The following is an 18,525-nucleotide window of genomic DNA, read 5'->3' as shown; positions in this document are numbered from 1 at the left end:
TAACAACTACATAGTGTTTCTGTTGTATTAAAATTTATAAATAATCTTGAGATGATTTAAGTGTATGGAAGGATATGTATATGTTGTATGAAAATACTAAATCATTTTATATAAGGAACTTGAGCATCCATGGATTTTTGTATTCATGGGTGGGTGCTAGAACCAATCCCTCATGGATACCAAGGGACGACTATTAGGTTGTATGCAGTGGCTCCTTCGTCATCCAGTAGAGTAATCATTGAGCCAGAGATGCTATATAGACGAAGATGTGTCTTGCAAGCTTCTAGGTGACAGATCTCAATGAGCGTTTAATAGTTGGTCAGCATGAACTAAAGCGTTTATGCGAAAAGTCATTGGCTACATAATAAGCTTGAGTACAAAATCGGGTAAGGAAATGAGATTTTAGAGGATACAATGATTAAGCATAGAAAAGTAGAGAGAAAATAAGATTGAGTCATATTAGTATTAGGACAGGAAGTCTAACTTAATTTTTTGTTTGTTTGTTTTTTGAGATGGAATTTCGCTCTTGTTGCCCAGGCTGGAGTGCACTAGCATGATCTCGGCTCACTGCAACCTCCACCTCCTGGGTTCAAGTGATTCTCCTGCCTCAGCCTCCCGAATAGCTGGGATCACAGGCATGCATCACCACGCCCAGCTAATTTTGTATTTTTAGTAGAGACAGGGTTTCTCCATGTTGGCCAGGCTGGTCTCCAACTCCCAACCTGAGGTGATCTGCCTGCCTCGGCCTCCCAAAGTGCTGGGATTACAGGCATGAGCCACCACGCCCGACATCTAACTTAATTTCTATTCCTTCCCCCTTAGCTCTGGCAGTAAACTGTACCTCAAAACTAGAAGAAAGGAAGATTGAACATGCAACCTTCGCTTCACCACCTCTCTTCCTTCCCATGTTCCAGAAGATTCTGCATAAAGAAAACACCGTAATCTCCCAAGAAATATCTTATAAAGAGCGCATGAGAAAATCCCTTCCCCCCAGAGCTTATTTCTCTTGCATTTTAATTCTGAATGAAGGGATCATAAAAGCATATCAAGATCCATGTTGCCCCCACAAAGGACATTCTGAGGCAACCTGAATGCCCCCTGCCACATGAGACAGCAAGTGATTTTTAAGGGGTGGAGCAGGCTATAAAAGGGAGTCACCGGGGGACAAAAGGAGAAAGTGGAAGAGGGAAAGGAAAGGCGGTGAACAAGAAGGCACTGAGGCTGGCGCCACAGTCTCGTTTGGAGGCAGAGTGAATGGTGCAATGAAAAGTTCCCAGAAGGGTAAATCAGAGGACCCATATTTAAATCTTGAATTCCCTACCTATTGGTTGCATAATGTTGAATCCATCACTTAATCTTTTAATCCTCAGCCTTCCCATCTGTAAGATGTGAACAATAATTACACCTTTCTTAAAGAGTTACTGGAGGAATTAAATATAAATGTGTGAATAAAACATACAAATTATTTTATAACAAAAAAAGAACATTTTTTTCTTTCTTCAAATGAAGATCCAAGCAGGAAGAGGGAATCCACAGTGTGTATGAATGAGTGACTGCGTGTGTCTCTCTGTGTGTGTGTGTGTGTACGTGTTATGTAAAACTTACTGCCATAGATGTTTGGGGAAAATGTGTTTCCTTTTTATGCTGAAGCTGTTAATCATTTAGATGACATTACTTATAAAATTCAGTGTCAGGCACATAGTAGGTTCTACACATTTATTTGTTGAATAAATAAATAATGACTCAATAATGTTAAAACAAGTGAAACTGAATGAAGGTCAAGCTTCCAATTAGCAAAGTCTAGACATTTAATAAAAGCTGCTCTGCAGTTGCAAAGATATCCATTCACTCTACCAGGTTACTATTTTTCAAGAAAACACAGCAGACAACAACTTGAAACTCACAGATTTATTCCTGCCCCAGCTTAAATTCTAGGAAATGAACAATGCTTGTGTAATATATAAGCCTGTTCGAGTTAACTATTCTTTGTAATAAACCACCTCAATAAGGAGAGACTTAAAACAAAAGTTATGCATATCTAACCATTCTCTGCATTGGATGGGTGATTGCTCTGCTTGTTTTTCCTTTACTCACTCATGCACCTGCATTCAGCTAGAGAACAGGCTGGGCTGGAAGGCCCAAGATAGCCTCACTGGCAGCTTGTGCTGGCTGTTAGTGACATGCAATGAGGGAGACTGAGAGAGTTGTGGGTCAGTTTTCCTATATGTAACCTCCGTTAGGCTGGATGGGTTTTCTTTCTCAGTGGTCCCAGGGCAGATCTCCAGCGGAGGAAAATGGAAGCTACAAGGCTTTAGAAGGCCTATCCTTGTAGGTTATGTAATGTTATTTCTTCCACATTCCATCAAAGTAAGCCACAAGGTCAGATTCTAGGGGTAAAGAAACAGAATCCACATTTTCCTGGGGTGTCATATTGCAAAAGAATGCACATACCAGGATATGTGGAATTTGTGGCCTTATTTTTCTATTTACCTTAGAGAATTGAGGCCACATGTGGCCCCTTTCCTTACCAAGGAGACTGCGGTTCATCGTTGCCAGACCGTGTGCACCAAAAGACCATCTGCTTTAAGTTTAACAAGTAAAGTCCTTACAGAGTAAAGAGCAAAGGAGTTCTGAAATCACAAAACTAAAGCAAAAATGATGTCATATTGAACATCTGATCAAAACACAGTAATCAGGAGAAATAGAGAAAAGGAAGCAGACAGAGTAGGCCATCGTTTTAATTATGCAGAAGATCTGCGCTTGGAAGACACATTTTTAGCATAAAGCATGCTATGAATGTGACCATATGTCCAGTAGAGTATAAGCTCCTTTAAAACAGGACTGCATCTTCTCACGTCCCAGCTCTAGCAATTATTAGCTGTATTATCTTTGCAAGTTACTTAAGCTCTCCTAAGGCTCATTTTCCTCATCTGTAAACTAGACATAACAATAACATTACCTGCATATGTTTATACTAAGAATTAAATAAGATTTATGTTCATCCCTGTCACGGGCATAGAATCAATACATGAAATATGTAACTAAGAAATTTCCCAGTTTCCAATTACAAATTGTACTAAACTCTATTTTGAAGCTATTAAAACCCCATGAAAAGTAATCCAATCTTAATTATTTAAAAACACTATGATATCTTGAGTTCCAAAGGGTGAGAATTTAGAATCCCATGGAAGTTGGTGGATACTTTGCCTTTCATTTTTGTCCCCAAAGTAAGTTTATTGAGATAATTTGGTCAGCAAGTGTCCTACCTTCTGAGAATACATGAAGAACAACTTAGTAGGTAAAAGTACCATAACTGACAAGATTCCAGGGTAGTAATACCCATTAATGTGCTTCCAATGGTAAGACAACCCTGAAAATATATAATACAATTTAACTAAATATAGCACCACAATCTACGACACAAAAATGTTCCAACATTCACTCAAATCCTGATTCAGTTAAAACATAAATTAGTTACAATGAACTGCCATTCATTCTTCTATAAGAAACAGAAGGAAAAAAATCCATACAAATATATTGTACAAATACTTGTGTGTTTCATAATAATCTTGGCGGCCACACCTTTGTAGAGGTACATTTGTGGGTGTTTGTGTATATGGTATGTTTTTAACATCTTTAAGGCTTGCTTAAAGTTTTATATCGGCTTGGCTTGCTTAATAGTCTTTTTCCTTTATGTTGCCCCTTCACTAATTGGGCAAATGTGATAGAGCAGATTAGCTCTTCCTCTGTTTCTCAACCTCCTATCTCTGCTCTCATCAGGGAAGAAGGTCAAGGTGTTATTCAAACAGGCACCTGGTAAGTGACTCTCTACTGGCCTCCCCCGACCCCTACCCAAGGATGATAGGAATGACCAAAGATTCAATCTGAGCAGTTACTTTCCTCTTGATGGAAAAAAGAAAAAAGCTCTGTTGCTTCTTTAAGTAGATGTGGTCAGAATTAGAGCTGACTCTCTTCAAATAGTCTCCCTTTTGCCTTTCCTGGACCCTTATCTTGGATCCAGATTCTAAGCCAAGAAAAATAAACATCCTTTGAAACTACCTGGCAAGTTTCTAAATGTATTATTGTGAAACTGTCATCCCTCTAGCTTGAGAGAAAGAGAAACTGGCGTCTACTCAAAGCAGACAAACTGTCTCTCTCATCTCTGAAAACTAAAAATCTAAAAAGGAAAAATTAGGCTGAAGACTAGAAGGTCAGAGAGTGGCCTTTTTGTCAACTCTTCATGGTTGTGTTAAGTGCCATTCCATTCTGAGCTGGCAGTTCTTAGACATGTTTCCCTCTAGAACATAGCACTAGAGATGCTTGGACCATCTGTCTGTCCGACAGACCATCTGTACAAGGGACTGGCACCCCTTCCAGAAAATAGAAGAGAAACTGAGGACACTAAATAGGTGAGTCTCTGTGTCTTTGTTTTCTAAGCTCTCTGGCAATAATTGGTAGAAGAGAAAGAGGAGTCCAGGAATATTGTTTAAGTTTAAAAAAATGTTATAGCAAAGGCGGAAAAAATTTTCACACAAGCAACCACAGAAATATTTAAAAGATAATAGAGAAAAGTAGCTGTTTCTGGCTTTAAGTGTTAGGCAAGCTAATGCCCAAACTGAGAGCAGTCAAGGTTCCAGGGCTTTGTAGACAGATGCAACTAGGTAGACATTCAGGTAGACACTGCTTTTAATGAGTTTTTACCTTGGGCAAATCACAAGTTGTCTATAGCTCAGTTTCCTCATCTGTATCCTGAGAATAATGATGCCCCCTGTATGCAACTATAAAGTTTTCAATACATCATCTGAAATACCATAGAATTACATGTGTGCTAGCTATTGTGTCAATTTTGTGGGTTTTTACAAGGCTTTTTACGGGGCTCCAACCTATATCTTCATTCCTTCCTACCAAATACTTTTTGATATATTTCCTTACTCTATTAGCACTGATATATGCAAAGTTGTAATTTCTTCTAATTTCTCTTCGGAAACATTATCGCTGCTTCACAATATACATATTTAAGACAAACCTCAAATTCCCCTTCCTTCTTTAATCTTCCCCAACCACAAATTCCTCAGGGATAACTCCCTTCTCTGAGTTTTACGTGCTGACTTTATTATTTTTTTGTTCTGAATCCTGCGCTGCCTTGTTTAGCAAGTTAATTGCTCCTCTGTCAATATCATGTCAACAATAATATATGAACACACTTGAGGGAAAAATCGCATTGTTTACAACTTTGTGTTCCACGTCATAACTGTGATAGAATAGTGACTCTAGTAGGTGTTTAATAAACAAATTTTGAATAAATGACACCATTGAAATGACTACAGAAGCAAAAGAATGTACTGTTACCCACAAGGACGTTCATTGAGAATTCTGACTGACTTATGCAAAAGTGTTCTTGACCTAGATCCATGACATCGTTCTGAGGTTCAGGAATAGGAATAGGGTTATTTTAAAAACTAAACACCCCCACCCATTGCCCCGACACACATAGACATATATAGATATAGATATAGATATAGATATAGATATAGATATAGATATAGATATAGATATAGATTTTTGTGTGTGTGTGTGTATGTGTATGTATGTATATGGTGCTGGACAAATTAGTCTTGGAGAAAAATATGTATTAGATAGGAAGAACAGAATTCCATTTAGCAAAAGCTTAAAAAAAATGCAGCAGTGCTTACACTGATGGAAGAGACGAAAATCAAACTTGAAGCAGCAAAAACACATCCAGGAGAGTCATGGCAGTGAGGCATGACAGGTCAAGGATAAAGAAAGGGAAAACAGGAAATAGCATCAACCAGATGAACACAGGAAGAAGTTAGCTATTCATGAGCTAAACAGACCTATTTCATGAAAGTGCTGGCAGCCAGGGAAACACTCAGAAAAATTTTAAACTGCTTTTATATCTGCTCTTACTTGGGCACTGGAATCAGAACAGGTTGACTGATAATATGTTTAATGCTTAATAGTAGTCCAGGTACCTTGGTAGAGAAAATGACCCTGAGCAAAAGTCACATATAAACATGGCTTTCCTTTCGAAGAAGGGAGAGTAGAGTTTTTTCCTTGTATGTATCTATATTCAGACTGCTGTCACTATGCATGCTGGATGTCTCCAACAGAAAGAAATTAGCAAACCCATCCACTGTCCGTGTTATTAATCATTTGCTTGTTTTCAGTAAAGAGTATGCCTTTATTAGATTGATTTTTTTTCTAAATGTTTTCACTTCACACATATTTTTTACTATGTTATTCAAACATTTATCTCAATTTATATGGATTATTTTCTTTACTTCTTCCATATGGAGTATCTACTGGGGTCAAGGTATACATGGTCACAGGTTTTAATTCCAATCATATGGTTCAAAAAATGTACACCCTGCACCACTGTGTGCTTAGTTGGCCTTTGTTTCTGTGACTTGTTACCTAAAGCATGAATGTATAAATTGAAAGGACCTACACAAGGAATTGAAATCTCTCATCTTTAAGTAACTTATTATCAAATATTCAACATGCTAATGTGTTTGCTCAATAGATATGTAAAGAAACAGCTAGAACATTAAAAACAGATAAAATATAATTGAATATCTACATTATGTAAAAAAGCTAGAGAATTTTTACAGGGATTAGAGAAAAGGTGGTGTTAAAATTTTCTTTGTTCCTTGACAGTTTTAAGTGGAAGAAAGATTGCTACTTCCTCTCTTTTTCAAGAAAGCTTTCATAATATGACCTTTTCTCTTGTTTACAGCCAAGCAATGAGTTTAATGGCTCACATTTTAGAACCTGACTTTAGAAAGAATTCCCCAGTTTATGAAATTCTGACTTCATTCTCTTTCTTTCTCTGGTCTCCTTGAATGTTCTGTACCAGTCACTCTTTTTCCATCATGTCCCCCACTGACATCAATATGTTGAAAGATAATTTCCTTCCTCTGTTTTATATTTTGATAAGTAGACAAACAAGAATATTTGCTTCTCTGTTTATTCATGTGCTGGTAATAATTTGTATCGTCTCTGGCACTGCAGAGTACAACAACATTTATACAAACTGAAACTGGTAAGTTATTATCATAATTACTAATACTACCAATGATTATAAGTAAATTTAATTATTATTATAATGAGAAACCTTTTACTGAGTACCAATTAAATTCTAATCTCTGTTCTAGACACTTTGTGGGCATTATTTTTCTTAATCTTTTTACAACACTACAAGGTAAGATATGGAAATACAGCTACAAAAGTAACCTTCCCAAGGGTACATTACTAATGAAACATAACATATTGGGAGATGCTACCCATACAGTAAATTCTGCAAATGCTCCTTAATGCCACTTAAGATTTAGTGTTACAGAGAAGACTTTCATTTCTTTACTTTCCTCTGAGTCCCGTAACTGCAGTACAATCAGGCACATGGCATCAGACATTTTAATAAGATTCAAGTAATTGTCAAAGTTAAATAGAGATCTGCCTCAACTTATGGGTTCTGCTAAAGACCACAAAAACATGGTACTGATGATGTACTATATTAGGGGCCCATTGGTTCAGAGAGGCACCCTTCAGAGGCCCCTTAGAGATACTAACATCACATCTTTCCACTGATAGAGTCGGCCCTATTATGGGAATGTGATTACTTGATTTGCATTTACAGAAGGCTTGCTCTGGACTGTCTATAATTATGTGAAGAAGCACTGGATTTGCATCCTACAAATAAAAGAAACCATGGTGTAAAAGAATAGACATGGGCTTTGGAGTGAGGCAGAATTTGGGGCAAATAAATCCTTTTTTTGCCTTATCTGTAGTATGGGAATAATAATGTTACCTTGCTTATTTTGTGTGTGTGTGTTCGTATGTGAGAAGTATAAATAAATAATCTAACATACCTAGCACAGTGCCTGGCACATAGAATACCTTTGCTGACTCTATGAGATAATTGATTATAACATTATATTTTCTTGGTGTGTGTTGGTAATCTATTTTGCAGCATATCACAAAAGGAATTTCCTTAGTTCAGTGCAAAGCTTCGGCCACAAATTCTGATGCTTAAGGCTGTGGTAGAGGCCAATGAACTTGTGTTTGCTGTTTTGACCAATTGACATCCCTCTTTCCTTTCTAACTCTCCTATAATCAGATTTTATGGCATGAAGCTTTAAAATGCAGGGAGCATGGATCTTGTCTTTCTTCTCACAAAGTCATAAAACAGCCTTCATCCATTCATTTTAAGGATAGAAAGAACCTACAATCTGAAGGGCAAAACCCTGTTCCCTCCATGCACAGGGAAAGGCTGACTTTGCAGTACCGAAGTACCTGGGTCAAGTGGTACCAGCCATGCAGAGTTAGCAAAGCAGAATTGGACTCATCACTGACAGCTCAGCTCAGCTACATTAGTAGGAACAAGGCTTTTTACATCTTTTCTGATATGTTCTTGAACAAAATAAAGGTCATACACAATGACACAGCCCCACATAGGTCAGATTCTGGCAGAGGAATCTTAATTCTTTTTAACTATCAAGTCAAAATTCCAAGGGGCAGCCTTTAAGACTGCAGCATTCCCTGTCCAAATACAGGAATTGCAGCAAATAGCTATGAGCAGAGAGTCCTTCTAATACTCCCCACAGCAATGACTGTAGTGCTTGTACCCGGTAGGTGCTTAATAAATATGCATCCTTTCATTAACTTTGAACAAAACGAGATTTTAGATAAAGAGCAATGTTAACAACTCTTGGTGACATCTGAATTGTGTTTCTGCAACAACATATGGAAAGATGCACGTGATTATTGCTCCTTATATTCAGTACCATTTTGAAAGTTCTGAGTATAAGTGAAATGACATCTGAAAAGGGTACTTAGGCTGCTTCAAAAAAGGGTCTGATGAAGCCATGGTACATGAAATGAGCTAATTTACAGAAATATAGCTTTCAGAATATAGCTTTCTGTCTCCAGTTTTACTTAGCACTCAGATCACATTTGGGGTTTTTACCCCCTGTATAAAAATATAAATACACTGAATTAGTATGGTCTTCCTATTCTTAAACTAGTTGAACAGGAATGAGAGAATATATGTGAGCTACCCAGAGAAGTCCAATTTTGTGTCAAATTTTTTACTAAGTGCTTTATATAAAATTATTCATTCACTCATCACAGAATCGCTTATAACTGATTGTCCCTATTTTACAGATTAGACAGCTGAGGCTTAAAGAGATTAGGTGTCTGATCTCATTCTATTCAACTCCAAAGCCTGTTCTCACTACCATATTCTCTTGCTGTCATAACTTCCAAGTCAGCTTTTTAATTCTGGTCTATCTGTCCACCAAGTGAAGCTCACTGTGAAAATCATTGTATGCTGTTCTGTTATTATAAATGTATATTTTATTTATATAATTCCAAAGTGTAACTCAAATTCTAATCAACAGCATCATTGTGGACTGGAGTTATTTCGTGACTGCAGACTTGCTAGTTGTCTGTGTATGTCCAAGTCTGGGCAAGTCAAGTTTTTCTTATGTTTTCTGGATATCCAGCAAAAATGAATTCAGGTCATAATACATTTTCTATTTTTCATGGAACTAAAATTATGCCTCATATAGATTGGGTAATTATTTATGCATGTAGGCATGCACAGGTACATACACACAACACTTACACATATTCACAAGTAACCAAAAATGTACCACAAAAATTACTGAGAAGAGGTAGAGTCAACACATTTGGAAAAACACCAAAACTATAACAACACAAATGTTAATCACTAATCATTAAGAATAGACCAGTTCTGCTTCACACTTTAACTTGAAATTATATTGGAGGAATCATTTTATGTCTTGAACAATACATAAAGTCATCATTACTGTAACACATTACATTTCTACATAAGTGTGTATTTGTAGATCCTTTTTTTCTACAATATTTCATCATAGCCTTCACAACAACACTATGAGTTAAGAATAGTTATTTCCAAATTATATAGGAAGAAATCAAGGTTCCAAGACTTTGAATGACCTACCAACCATTAAGCAATACTTGCAATGTTTGACTGACATTTTCTGATTCTCAATCCAGAGGTTTTTTTTCTTCTAATTTTAACCCCAGCCTCCACCATTCCCCATTTTATCTGTGGCTGCTGAGTCGTCCCAAATGGAGATGCAGATAATTGAGTGAGTTGGCTTAATTTATTGCAAAGCCCCTGCTCTATTCACACATCAATTAATCCATCTTTTATTTTGTAATTTATTGGGGTCCCTGAGAGGTTGTTCTGAAGAGATGGAGAACAGTACCAAGGACATACAAATAGCATTTGTCATCAGAGAGTGTATCTTCTACTTCCCAAGAGTCTTCATTTCCTATTGCAGGCTGATGCTCTTAGCCTATTCTTACTAGCCCCAGTTCCAGCATCAGCTCAGCTCCTTGAGCTAATATACAGCTCTAGGCTGTTGTAATGACTCAGCAATCAAAATTTCAAGTTCAATCCACCTGATCCTTACCCACCTCCAGGGCCAGAGCTCCAAAAGCTCCTCTCTGCTCTTGAACTTACTAGGTGATGTTCCTGGCTTTTTTTTTTAAAGGTTCTCAGTAGCTGACTTTTCAGCTGTCAACCCCGTTTGTTACAGAGGGAAAGAGCTATTCATGTGTTAAGTGCTCTGGGTCTTAAAAACATAGAAACACACAGAAGAATGTTGGGCCTCCTTGTCTGACTTTAGCAGAGTCCCAGAGAAAGGCCTGCCAAATGAACAGAGTTAAATAGAGAAGAAATGGAATGTCCTTTATTCTCCCCAATAAACTCAGAGAAACCCTTCACCAATTCATTCTTTTAAAAATATAACTCTGCATATGTTGCTTCTAGGGAACTTTAGCCTTTTCTTTAGCGCCTCTGACATGTTACTCCTACTGAAATGGAAAGCTCCCTACCCCCATTTACCTTTCTTTTCTGAATTCTCTAAGCAATAAAACAAACCCTGGTAAACCTCAAAACCCTCTCTACCACAAAATAAAACTGAAAAAGGCATGGACCTGGAGTTGGTTCTGATCAAAAGCTGTTTATCATTGTTCTGGCCTGAGCTGAAAATAAAGATGCAAAGTTACAGTTGTGCAAACACCATCAGGAACCCTTGAGATATGGGAGAAATGCTTTGCACATTTCATAAGCTGTAATCAGAAAATCCTGAGTTGGCTGTACCCCATTTCTATTACTAGCCTAAAATAAGTGATCATGAAAGTGTTGCTATCGCTAAAAGATTCACTCATTACAATTATGAAATCTTTAATACACAAAAACCAAGTTGGTATCTTTTGTTGTTGTTTTGTTTTGAGGTAGTATTGAGAATAATCTATGCAATTAATTTTTACCAACACCACACATCTAAATATACCAGTAGTTGGTGAGAATATGAATGGGAGAACAGTCAACAATAAATAGCCTCAACGGACAGAGGTACTAATTGGCCAAATTCCAGAACGACATTTTCAAATGACCTCTCTCTATTCAGAACAGTCCTAACACTAAATAGATGACCTGAAATGCTATCCTCTATACCTGGGGCTAGTTGCCAAAAGATGCAGGTTAATAAAGAGCTGACCAACTTAAGGAATGCTGATTGTGCAGGCAGAGCTTGGGGAGCCTCCAATACCCTGCCATGACCCATTGGCACTTGGAGTATCACGATCTTTCTCCTTACAACAGAAACTTCATGTTTCTTATTCATATATTATTCTCGCTTTCAGGTTTTATGAACCTCAGATTGTTTTTTCCACAAAGAAAATAAAATTTTGTTTAGGGTTTCTCCTAGGCTCAAGCCATTTAAAAATTAAAAAAAAGAAAACAACAAACCTCCTCTCCAGATAAGAAAAATTTACCTGGACATCACGGGTAACAGATGAAAATATCATGATCATAAATCATTGACATGAAAGACATATTATAAATTATACTGACAGGAGTCTTCCCATTGTAATTTTTACCAAGAGCACTGCCTGGAGTACCAGGTACAAGGTGGGGCCAGGGGTGGAGGAGGGGCAGCTTCTCACAGTTGTCCTCTTTTACCTGCTTCTCTAAAATCATTATGCAAAAAATATTAGATAGATGAAAGGCTAGGATAGCCTAGGGTAATACCAGAGTATAAGCTCATCTTTAAGTTTCGTGTTTGTTTGTTTGTTTGCTTGTTTTCTTTTTGTAACTCATATATATATATATATATATAAAATCAACGTTTTGAGTATGATGCCTGACATCTCTCAACTTGGGTGCTCTCATAAATCTTTGACCCAGGCCACGTAGCCTCTGAATAAATCTATTATGTTACAATTTGCATCTTCTTTCTATACATAGACATCAACACCTGGAGAGAATCACTTAGGTATGCTCTTCTCTACCTAGTTAACACACCTGTCATCTCTTCCATGAACGTGTCCACAGTAACAGTTCAAGTTGGCTAACATTCCATGAACTAACACTATTCTTTTAAGGAGAAACCATCCACATGCACCGGCAGATGAAGAGTAAGATTCTGTTGCCTTCATGTGAGGTCTCAGCATTTTAGAAACCTATTTACAAGTGATTCTTACTCCTGGGGAGAAGCTAATTGATGCCAATGCAGAGATGAAAACCCTAAAAGACACAGGAACACAGATGTTATCACAATGAAATGATACTATGCTTTAATTAAATAACCTTGGGATTGAAACAGGTAAAATATTGTCTGCATTTCACTTTGAAGGAAAAGCATGAGGGGGGCGGCGGGCGGGGGGAGGGTGAAGAAAGGCACAGTTAACTACCAGGAAACTAAAGAGACTGAGTTAGGCAAGATGTTTGACTAAAGTCACCTGAATTCCTGATGCCACTTGCTTTTACAGCCAAGAATAGACAATTAAGAGCAATTTTCAAGCACAGTCCCTTCTCGGGGGACCAGGTTGGGTAAGAGGATGTTCCAAAATGAGCGACACTAGTCTTAATCAGGGGACACTGCATTCCGAAAGGTTAATGAGATGCAATAGTGAGAGAATCAGTGCAAAAAGAGAGAGGTTCAAAATACTAAACAATTTCCACTTTGTTCTCATTTGCTCCAATTAAGAGGTGGTGAAGCAGCTTTTCTGTATTCCACACATTCGCTACTCTCTAGAGCAGATATAACTATTCAAGAAGAAAAAAATAGAGCTATGGGGAGGGGGAAGTCTACTATTAAGTTATCATGAAAGTCCGGATTACACCCCCACCTCCCCAGCCCCCAGTCTCTGAGCAGATACAGTTTGCCTCCAACTCAGAGCCTCTACCAGTCGCTTTTCTGATTAATGCTTTTCCTCAAATTTAGAGAGTATTGCAAGGCAGGAGAAAGCTGGAATTATTTTTTTCCAGATTTCATATATTCAGAATTCCCTGTGAAAATGTTAGATAAACAAGAGAGGTATAAAAATGGTAAGAGGAATGGGGGGGATGGTTATACAAATGGAAATAACCTCCTTGGCATAAAAATAGCCCCAAAATGCCACACACTGAGTTCTTCTGAGCATTCCAATCTCTAGAAATGAGCATATAAACTGCATATAGATTTCCGAAAACAAGCAGGAAAACACAAACATTGCAAGACAACAAGAACTGAGATCTGAGGAGTCCCGTGACTTACCTTCTTTATGGATCCTCAAAGTTCACCAAGGAAAATTTACAATCCTCTAGCTTGCCATGCACTACTCTATTTTCTTTTCTTCTTTTTATTTTTTTTAAGTCATATCGGAGAAAAATAATCAGTTTTCAAAGGTTCCATGTATCTGATCTTCCAGCACCAGCAAAAACGTGTCCAAGAGACTCCGCCAAAAAGTAAGCCAAAAACTCATGAAAGGCAAAAGCAGAAGGGGGAGTGGGGAAGCAAGGAGGTGGCGAAAGGCGGGGGGTGGGGGCTACAGACTGTGAGCCCAAGTGCCCAGAGAATATTGTCACGCTGTTGAAATCTCCTACTGTACGAAATACCTGCTTTGGTTGTCACACTAACACATACACACACACGGACACTCACACATTCTCTTTCATGCAAGGCAGGCACCCACACTCACAAACACACACAAACACACGCACTCACACAAACCAGTGTAATGAAAACTGTCAGTAGTAACCTCCAAGAGCTGCTGTGTGCTGCAGATGGTACGGCTCACTGTTACCTTCCCAGATCTGTGAAGGATCAAATGAACATCCAAAATCGGGGGGCCCCAGGACTAGGTAGATTCCGGATCCCTCTCCCCCAGGAAGACGCATCAAGCCAGGAGCAGGTCAATCAGCAGAGGTGTCTGCTTGCAGGGTGCCCCGGATTATGGCAAGGTTATTAATCTTGATGTGCTGCATCCCCCACCCCCAACATTCGGCAGCCTGCATTGAGATGATTGCCAGAGCTGTGTCTGTCCCTGTTCTACTGCATTTGCTCAGCCCTCTGATGCTGCAAGTGAGACACAGTGGAGGCAAGAATACTAATAAGGTGGTTAGCTACAGTTTCTTCAAGGCGGTCGGCACGCAGTACAGTAAATGTGTACTTCCCAGTGCTCCGCGTGTGAGCCTGCGTGTCTGCAAGGAGGGCAGTGAATCCATCTCCGGCCAGAAGACGAAATGGTTTGTATCCTGCCTGGGAGAACTATATCATCATCGGAATCATCACCGTCCTGCAACGGCATTGTCTGTGACAGTATTTTGCTTGGGATAAAGAAGGGGGGTTAATGGTTTAGAAGCCTAGAGCTGGCATTTAAAAGAGAAAAAAAAAAAATGTCTGGGGAGACAAATTAGCTTTATAAATAGGATCCAAGGAGACCGAGGCAAAATTTTAACATGCTGCTTCCCTGGCTGTTAAATGGAAATACAAAGCAATTTCAAAAACCAGCTCCAGACTATAAATCTTGGAGCTGGCAACAAGTATCTGAATTTGACTGATGGGACTATAGATAAATGGATTCCTGGTAATATAAAAAGTTTGCTCATGTATTCTGCTTCACAGCCATGGATCTGATGTATACAGCAATTTAGGTACAGTTCATTCATTTTTAAACATGAATTTAGACTTGACACCTGCACAGTTTTACTTTAATGTACACTTTTAAATTACATAGCTATCAAATTGTAGAGAACATCTGTGTGGGACAGTGTCACTAGAGGGATTGGTTGGTAATTGTCCATCGTAAGCATTATAATACATAACATTTTTACCTGAAAAGAGCTTAAAGTTTTCAGAAAAAAGTATACATCTCTTTTAGTACCAAGCAATAAAATTAAAATACATGTGTAATATGCTAAATAAGTTATCAGCCTCTAGAGGGCTAAATTTTCTGCTTCTATGATTCAGTTTCATATTAAAATATCTTTTCATTAGTTCAGGACACTCACTATATTCTTTAAGTTGAATCAAATTGGTATCTGGAAAAGTATCGGACAGTTGGAGAAGGTAGATAAAGGTGAATTATAGAGCAGTGTAATACCAGGTATTGCCAGCAGATGTCACAAGAGAAAAACCCAGGTAAAATAATTCTTCCAAGAATGGCAAGCATTTAATCTTATTTAGTAAACACAGATCTTAATAAAATTGATGGGACTAATATGAAAAAACTGAATTCTTACAAAATTTTAAGGTGCAAAGAAGAACTTAGAGAATAACTTACATTTTATATTTTTCCAAATATCCCTCTCAAATCACCATTTTTCATAACTCTGGTAGATTTTCTATTATTAATATTGGAAAAAACACTGTGCCATTAACTAAGATTAGACTTGCATATAATACTATTTCTATTAGTGATTTTATTTTGTTCTATAAAGTATAGCATCAACATATTGTATGTAATATAGCAGCTACTAGATTAAACTACAAAACAGTTTGTAAATTGGATGAATACAATTGGTCTATAAAAATTAGTTTGAAAGAATTATTCATGTTTAGGAGTCAAACATCAAAAAAGGCAACACATATGTAGAATGTACAAAGACTTTTGACTGGTCTTTATCAATTCTATTTATGTTAATATGTGAAATGTTTAAAAGACTCTAGCATGTCATCTTAGCCTTCAGTTACTTAAATATAACTAATGGGTACATACCAGCTCGCAGCACTAATTGGCAAAATTGTCAGTAAAATATAGTGTTAAAAATTGGCCTTTGGAATTTAGATAGATCTAGGTTCAAATTTTAGTTTTTCCTTATATAGGGTGATTAGTCTCTACAAGTCATACATCTTTGTCTTTTATTGGGGTGAGGGTGCAATTTGTCTCTCTCTATTTTTTTATATTTTTGACTTTTAAAAAATTTTCTTTGAAATCAGGTTACTATGTCACTTGAAAGCAGGACACTAATATGTACCCAGTAGGATTATTGTTAGGACTGGAATGAATTAATATTTATTATGTGCTTACCATATCTCCTGACACATAGTAAGTGATCTATCAGTGCTACAAATGTCTTATAAATAAAGTAGATATTTGATTTGTACTATGTGTCTGGCTTCGTGGACCAACGAGTTAAAGAAGAGAAATGATTTAATCAATCCTTTTGTGCAGAAGATGTGTTTTTAAATTTATTTTTACAAAGAGTTGGTTTGATCTTGTTTTTGTAAACCTATAGTTATGTGACATTCGCCACTTTTTAAAAGTTTATTATATGCATCCCAGCCAGCCCTCTGTATCCATGGTCTCACATTCATAAAATATTTTTTAAAAATAACAATGCAATAATAAAAAGAATACAAATTTTAAAAAGCAATATAACAAGTATTTACATAGTATTTACATCGTATTAGGCATTATAAGTTATGTAGAGATGATTTATGAAGGATGTGCATAAGTTATATGCAAATACTACACCATTTAATATAAGGCATTTGAGCAATCATGGATTTTGATACACAGAGGGGTCCTGGAACCAATTCCCCATGAATATCTAGGAATGACTGTATATGCATTCTTGCTTTATATAAGTGTCCTAAGACTCAACAGGAAAGGGAAATCACTTTCTTGATTGTGTGATATCTTGACTCAAACAGGATATTTGGAAGGAAGTCTAACAGCAAACACTGCTTCCTCATCAAGACTTGCTTTGAAGCCAATAGTGTCACCAAACACTAAAGTGTTGCTATTTAACAAAGTGCTATGTGCTTATGTTTATGTCCCCCCAAACTTATATGTTGAAGCCCTAATCCCTAATGCTATGATATTTGGAAGTGGGGTGATGAGATTCAAGACAAACTATTCCAAAATATGGCACCTTGACATTTAAGAAAATGACAGAAGCAGAAAGGTCACTCTCGCTTTCCTCTTCCCTTCTCCCCTGAAACTGGCCATGAAATCTAGCTGGTCTTACTAAAGTAAGGTCATAGAATCTTCGTTCCAGCAGGGCCCTCCCCATACGCTGAAAAAAGAGAAATTCTGAGAAATTCTTGTCCTTGCAAACGCAGAGATGCCAAGAAGAATCTGAACAAATGGGCCTCGCTAAGTTCTCTCCACTTTATTACCTTTAAATCTTCCCATTTTTCTCTAATCGTTCTTCTACATGACTGTATACCATTCATCAAACAAAAGCATAAATATACATAAATTTCCATCTATTTGGGTCTTCATTTCTGAAGGATCCCGTGTCCCCTGAAACATATTAAATATATTTGTATGTTTTCATCTTGTTAAACTTTTATTTGATATAAGGACCTCAGCCATAAACTTTGTGATGAGTGAGGAAAAGATACTACTTTTTCTTCCCTACAAGGGCCTTTGGGAGTTAATTAGGTCATGAGGGTGGAGCCCTCTTAAGTAGGATTAGTGCCCTCTTAGTAAGAGATGTGAGAGAGAAAATCTCTCTCTTTGCCATGTTAGAATGCAACAAGAAGGTGTCAATTCATAAACCAGGAAGAGAACCCTCACCAGAAGCCAAATCAGCAGGTGATACCTTGATCTTTGAATTTCCAGTCTCCAGAACTATGAGAAATAAATTTCTGTTGTTTAAGCTGCCCAGCTAAGACACAAGGTAAAAAAAAATAAAATAAAAATAGTTACAGTTTCTTAATCAGAAATTCAATGACAGACTACAGCAAATTATCACTTTTAAATGGATGGATGCTTGGCTATTGAATCTTTTGGCTACTGATCACTGGACAATTATTAGCTATACAATACATACGTTTTGAGAGAAAGGAATACCAAGAAGGTGGCTACGGGGCATCAGTTATATGCAAATTCCTTCTGGGTCTCTTGAAGAAATGCATTAAATTAAAAATGTGTGTTATAAAATTAAACAGTTTATCAGTAAGCCTATAGTTCTTCATCCAGCATCTTAAAACTCTAGGATGGGTTGAATAATCTGTATATTAAAGTTGAAAAAAAGTTTCTTCGAAATCAGATTGCTATGTAAGATTAAATACATCTCCTCCCTCACTCCAGGAAAGCCTAGTGTTATCAATAGTCCTCTAAGTATATTACCAAGAGCAGACACATGGTAATATATTAGTTCCAGGAAAGAAGAGCACTTGTGAGTTCTTTTATTTCCTCATATGCAAAATATTAAAAATTAAAATAATAAAA

The 18,525-nt window shown here is 37.3% G+C and overlaps 1 protein-coding gene across 3 annotated transcripts in view; it reads right to left on the bottom strand.

Moving 5' to 3' along the window:
• LRRC4C (leucine rich repeat containing 4C) overlaps positions 1 to 14,350 on the bottom strand; it is a 1,410,106-nt gene extending 1,395,756 nt beyond the window's left edge. For all 3 annotated transcript variants that reach the window (XM_058446767.1, XM_032166235.2, XM_058446766.1), the window contains exon 1: positions 13,617 to 14,350. The gene's annotated coding sequence lies outside the window, so the exon portion shown is untranslated. The remainder of the gene's footprint in view (positions 1 to 13,616) is intronic.
• Between the last annotated feature and the right edge of the window lie 4,175 nt (positions 14,351 to 18,525).

This window comes from Hylobates moloch, unplaced genomic scaffold (genome assembly GCF_009828535.3).
Source record: "Hylobates moloch isolate HMO894 unplaced genomic scaffold, HMol_V3 SCAFFOLD_11, whole genome shotgun sequence".
NCBI classification, from domain to species: Eukaryota; Metazoa; Chordata; class Mammalia; order Primates; family Hylobatidae; genus Hylobates; species Hylobates moloch.
This window is presented reverse-complemented; position numbering and strand designations above follow the sequence as displayed.